Genomic DNA, 6,896 nt, shown 5'->3' on the forward strand with positions numbered 1-6,896 from the left:
CTGACAAACAACTAATCTCAAAAATATACAAGCAACTCCTACAGCTCAATTCCAGAAAAATAAATGACCCAATCAAAAAATGGGCCAAAGAACTAAATAGACATTTCTCCAAAGAAGACATACAGATGGCTAACAAACACATGAAAAGATGCTCAACATCACTCATTATCAGAGAAATGCAAATCAAAACCACTATGAGGTACCATTTCATGCCAGTCAGAATGGCTGCAATCCAAAAGTCTACAAGCAATAAATGCTGGAGAGGGTGTGGAGAAAAGGGAACCCTCTTACACTGTTGGTGGGAATGCAAACTAGTACAGCCACTATGGAGAACAGTGTGGAGATTCCTTAAAAAACTGGAAATAGAACTGCCTTATGACCCAGCAATCCCACTGCTGGGCATACACACTGAGGAAACCAGAAGGGAAAGAGACACGTGTACCCCAATGTTCATCGCAGCACTGTTTATAATAGCCAGGACATGGAAGCAACCTAGATGTCCATCAGCAGATGAATGGATACGAAAGCTGTGGTACATATACACAATGGAGTATTACTCAGCCATTAAAAAGAATACATTTGAATCAATTCTAATGAGGTGGATGAAACTGGAGCCTATTATACAGAGTGAAGTAAGCCAGAAAGAAAAACACCAATACAGTATACTAACACATATATATGGAATTTAGAAAGATGGTAACAATAACCCTGTATACAAGACAGCAAAAGAGACACTGTTGTATAGAACAGTCTTTTGGACTCTGTGGGAGAGGGAGAGAGCGGGATGATTTGGGAGAATGGCATTGAAACATGTATAATATCATATATGAAACGAGTCACCAGTCCAGGTTCGATGCACGATACTGGATGCTTGGGGCTGGTGCACTGGGACGACCCAGAGGGATGGTATGGGGAGGGAGGAGGGAGGAGGGGTCAGGATGGGGAACACATGTATACCTGTGGCGGATTCATTTTGATATATGGCAAAACAAATACAATATTGTAAAGTTAAAAAATATAAAAAAATTAAAAAAAGTGTATAGCAGATTAACTGGAGAAGGAAATGACAACCCACTCCAATGTTCTTGCCTGGAGAACCCCAGGAACGGGGAGCCTCGTGGGCTTCCGTCTATGGGGTCTCACAGAGTCGGACACGACTGAAGCGACTTAGCAGCAGTAGTAGCAGCAGCATAGCAATTAACAATGTTGTCATAGTTTCAGGTGAACAGTGAAGGGATTCAGCCATATATATACATGCATCCATTCTCCCCCAAACTCCCCTCCCATCCAGGCTGCACATAACATCGAGCAGAGTTCCATGTGCTATACAGTAAGTCCTTGTTGGTTATCCATTCTAAAAATAGCAGAGGATATGGAAAATTTAAATTGCAACTGCTGGGGGGGATGTGGGAGGAATTGGCAGATTAGGATCAATGCATATATACTATATGTAAAATAGATAACTAGTGAGAACATATTCTATAACAGGGGGAACTCTACTTAATGCACTGTAGTGACTTGAATGAGAAGAAAGTTCAAAAGGGAGGGGTTAGGCTTCCTTGCGGAGAAGGCAATGGCACCCCACTCCAGTACTCTTGCCTGGAAAATCCCATGGACGGAGGAGCCTGGTGGGCTGCAGTCCATGGGGTCACTAAGAGTCGGACATGACTGAGCGACTTCACTTTCACTTTTCACTTTCATGCATTGGAGAAGGAAATGGCAACCCACTCCAGTGTTCTTGCCTGGAGAATCCCAGGGACGGGGGAGCCTGTTGGGCTGCCGTCTCTGGGGTCGCACAGAGTCGGACACGACTGAAGTGACTTAGCAGCAGCAGCAGCAGCAGCAGCAGCAGGCTTCCCCGCTAGCTCAGTAGTAAAGAATCTGCCTGCCAATGCAGGAGACGTGGTGGGTTCGAGCCCTGGGTCTGGAAGATCCCTTGGAGAAGGAAGTGGCAACCCACTCCAGTATTCTTGCCTGGGAAATCCCATGGACAGAGAAGCCTGACGAGCTACAGTCCATGGGGTCACAAAAGAGTAGCACGATAGTTAGTGACTAAACAACAGCATATATGTATGGATGGATGATCCATTCTGCTGCACAGTAGAAACTAACACAACACTGTAAAGAAACTGTACTCCAATAAAAATTTATTAAAAAATAAATAGCCCCTGCTATGTGTTAATGAAATTCAAGAAGTTTGGCCCAAATTACAGCTAAAAGATGATAAGAAAACACATTAATATGGAATAGACTGAGAAGAAAGAGGAAGAAATATGGAGATGTATGCAATATTGGGAGCTATTGAAGGAAAATAAAAATGTACGCCAGAATTAAGACACAGAATAGTAAAATAAATTAATAAATCACTCACCATAAACAGATGATTTAAGCCAGGTATAAAATGAGCTTAAAGATTTCTCCTAAAAATGCTGAGGGGAAAAAGAGAAGTAAAAAATTTACAGTGAACAACAAATGAATAGAAAGTACACTGTTAGCATTGGGTTAACCATTCATTTTAAAGGGAATATTTATTTACTTATTTACACATTGTTTATTGACAATGGCGAATGCAGTTACAGTAGATCTCAGGAGAGTCTATGGGGAAACTTATTTTCAAGAAATTAACTTGACTGAACTTGATTCTATTTTCACATTCGAATTCCTACTTTCCTATTATGTTTTGAGAGTGTGCCACTGGGTTTGGACCTTCCTTATTCACTGACATAAGAATGGGAATTTATAAATGTGCAAATTCTGTATAATCACAATTCATTTCTTTCTGGAAATTGGGAGGGTTCACGCAGTGTGCAAATTTTGTCGTTCTGATTATCAGGCATGGCACCTCAAAGCGGGCAGGATTGTGCAGGGAAGAGTGGTAGCCACCAGGTGGTGCTCTTGGTTCTTTCTGATTTCATTCTGGGAGTTTGAGCAGTAGTTCTGCAAAACCACAAAACTCGCCCAAGACAGGTTGCTACACCAGAGCTCACAGAATTGGTAATTAGGAGTAGGGTTGCTATGGAGATGGCAGGGAGCATCTTGGGATGTTTATGGCTTTGTAGGAGCCAGTGCCTATAAGCCATCAGATTGCTTCCTTTGATGATAATGGCTGGTGTAGCAAGGTCATGAAAATCCTTTCAGATTGTGCACATTGCAATGGTCGCTGTTCTTTCAATGATCTTCTTGATTCGTGGGTTATAGCTGGGGTGTTGAGAGTGACAGAATGTACTTGTTTTAATATGTTTATCTTCTACTGTATTGTACTTTTGGCATTTTTCCATATTTGGTTTTCCTCATCCCTAGCATTTCTCAATTTTTTTTTCATAAAAATACTCTATGAAGAAAGACTTGATGGTCTAACAGGTTTGAGCAAGACTGCATGTTAATTGCTTTTGAAGATTCAAAATATCCACCGTATATTAAAATCAATGCAAAGTCCTGTTTTATGTTAAAAAGATCGTGTGACAATTGAACCTATTTTAGTGGAATATTCATTAACACTTAGGGATTCTTCCCTCATTTTGTCCCTAAGATGTTAATGAATGTTCCATTAAAATGGGTTCAGTTGTAGTAATTTATTATGTTTACATGGGTCTCCCCAGGTTTACTGTCTAATTGAGGTTCAATAACCTAAGAAATATTTTTTGGTTGAATTATCTCTCTGTGGATACTATCGGTTGCAATTTTTAAAAAAATATTTATTCATTTGACTGTGTCCAGTCTTATTTGCAGCAGACAGGATCTTTGTTGTGGCTCTTGGGATGCGCTAGCTGTGCCATTCAGGCTTAGTTGCTCCATGGCATGATGGACCTTAGTTCCCAGACCAGGAATTGAACCTGTGTCCTCTGCACTGCAAGGCAGATTCTTAACTAATAAACCACTGGGAAAGTCCCACAATTAGTGTTTATAAACAATCTTTAGCCATAAGTTTTAGTGGGATTCCAACAGCAAGATATAGCAACACCATTGGTGATAAGTCATTTGTAACTTAGTGGGTTGCCATTTCCTTCTCCAACCAAATTATCATCACGTCCTCATGAAACGACAAAAGAATGAAGCACTTTTGCCTCTACTCAACATTTGTTTTTTGTCTTATTGCATATTCTCAGTGTTTCAAGATCATTATGTTGCTAGCAATTTTTCCGAGAGACACCATTTCCCCTGTGAATAATCTTCTGCGATTGATCATAAAACGTAATCCATAAAAAACTCACAAAAATGCAAAAACACTGAGCATTTGCTCATGCGTCTTTTGTTTCCCCAGGGAGCCATCCTTACTAACATTTTATTGCGTGCATGACCTTATGTCTCTTGCCTTTTTTGGAAGTGTTATGCATGTCTGAACTCCTACTAGCATAAAAAGAACAATAACCGTGGGGGCATAAAGGGGATGCTATTTGTTGAAACCTGTATCAGGACTCCAAGCAGAAGGCTCTCTGACTCCTTTTCTTTGAGTAAGTCTAGGCTGCATCCATTGAGGTGGGTTCTTCTACAAAGAGTATAGCCTCTTCTTGTTTCTGTATTTAAACAGATCAAGGCTCTATAACCTTTTTCTGTTCCTACAAGTTGTGCAAGACTGGGGAGAGGGGTACCTCTGAGTCTTTGTCTTATTATCTCTGAAATGGGTAATAAACCCCAGCAAATGAATTACTTTGAGAATCAAATGTGATAATGTATGTGATGAAACAGCAGAGTCTGTCATATCGGTAGGCACTCTGTTGAGGTCACTTCTCTTGTTACCTTCTTACTTTTTCCCTTTCTTGGCCCTGGAAACAAAAAAAATCATTGAATCTAAGGACATGGGATGGAGCTAGAGTAATGGCAGAGACATAGCTAAACTCTGAATGTTTGTGTCTCACTAAAATTTATGTGTTGAAATCTAATGCTCAAGGTGACAGCATTAGGAGGTGAGAACTTGCAAGGTGGTTAAGTCATAGGGGCAGAGATCTCATAAATGGGATTTGTTGCTATTTAGTTGCTAAGTTGTGTCTGACTCTTTGCAACCCCATGGACTGTATAACTCTACCAGGCTCCTCTGTCCATGGAATTTTCCAGATCAGAATACTGGAGTGGGTTGCCATTTCCTTCTCCAAGGGATCTACCCAACACAGGGATTGAACCCAGGTCTTCCACATTGGCAGGCAGATTCTTTACCACTGAGCCACCAGGGAAGCCTGTTTATAAGATTACAGTGAACATTAATCATATAACGTATGCAAAGCTCCTAGCACATTTTTGGGAGACAGTATTCCAGGAATGTTAGTTCTCTAACATCCTTCCATTCTTCCTTCCTTCCTTCTTTCTACTTTTTTTCCCCTCTCTTCTTCCATCTCTACCTCTCCTTTCCTTCCTTCCTTTTCCTTTCTTCCTTATTTTCCTTCCTCTGAGTATAAATAAGTCTTTTTTGGATATCTCTGAAAACTATACTTTACTTACTCCCTTTCTAATGTCTCAGCAGAAGAGAGAGGGGAGAAGTGAAGAAATCAGAAAAGATTTTCTGTCAGAGAAAGATAAAATGATTGCCCTAAATAGCATTGGAAGAGTACAAGTCTTTCTCTTGTGTTCCATCCTACCTCTTGGTTTGAGAGCCTGGAAAATCGCATGGATGGAGGAGCCTGGTAGGCTGCAGTCCATGGGGTCATGAAGAGTCGGACACGACTGAGTGACTTCACTTTCACTTTTCACTTTCATGCATTGGAGAGGGAAATGGCAACCCACTCCAGTGTTCTTGGCTGAAGAATCCCAGGGACGGGGGAGCCTGGTGGGCTGCCATCTCTGGGGTCGCACAGAGTTGGACACGACTGATGTGACTTAGCAGCAGCAGCAGCAGTGTCCTGGTGGGCAGTATGTGAGTGTGTGTGTGAGACAGGGATACATCTGAGGCTTTGAATTAGGAGTTGATGCTCTCAGAGGGGAAAACCATGACTCTCCCATTTGGTATTGCTCTCTTATTTTTCCTGAGTCCATTCCCCTTTTTGGATTGTTTCTCTTTGTAATTATTCTCTAATTTGACTGATACAAGATGACTTGGTATCTCCTTTCACTTTTAAGAAGGCCATACCCCACGTTCCCCTGCATCTCTCAGAAAACAAGGCAGTAAACAGGGTGGTACCCAGAGGAAATAAGACAGGTCTGTTCAGAATGGAATATTAATTAGGTGAAAATTAATTCTCCCCAGTTTGTGAGGAGTATACTTTCCTGAGCTCATACAGAGCCAGGAATCATTCAAGTTCCCTTGAGATACGGTGGATGGACCCAGCTGAATTCACAGAGCGTTTCAGAGAGACTCCCAGAGGGTCGCAGGTCACATGGGCTTTTTATCTCATCTGAATGTCTCAAGCATACACCACAAGCTTAACCTATTACAAACCAAACACTCGTTTCCCTCCTGATCTTCCAAAAGTCCCAGTTTTTCCCAATCTCCCTCATCTCAGTGAGTAAAAAGAAATATCCTCAATTAGACTCTCAAGTCAGAAAGGTGTGGGTGACCTTCTGAATCTTCTCATGCCCTCAGCACCCACATCAGCAGGTTCTCTAGTTTGTATCTCCCAGATCAGTTCAGTTCAGTTCAGTCAGTCAGTCGTGTCCGACTCTTTGCCACCCCATGAATCGCAGCACGCCAGGCCTCCCTGTCCATCACCAACTCCCAGAGTTCACCCAGACTCACATCCATTGAGTCAGTGGTGCCATCCAGCCATCTCATCCTCTGTCATCCCCTTCTCCTCCTGCCCCCAATCCCTCCCAGCATCACAGTCTTTTCCAATGAGTCAACTCTTTGCATGAGGTGGCCAAAGTACTAGAGTTTCAGCTTTAGCATCATTCCTTCCAAAGAAATCCCAGGGCTGATCTCCTTCAGAATGGACTGGTTGGATCCTGCTTGCAGTCCAAGGCACTCTCAG

Source organism: Bison bison, unplaced genomic scaffold, assembly GCF_000754665.1.
Source record: "Bison bison bison isolate TAMUID 2011002044 unplaced genomic scaffold, Bison_UMD1.0 scf7180017864141, whole genome shotgun sequence".
NCBI lineage: Eukaryota > Metazoa > Chordata > Mammalia > Artiodactyla > Bovidae > Bison > Bison bison.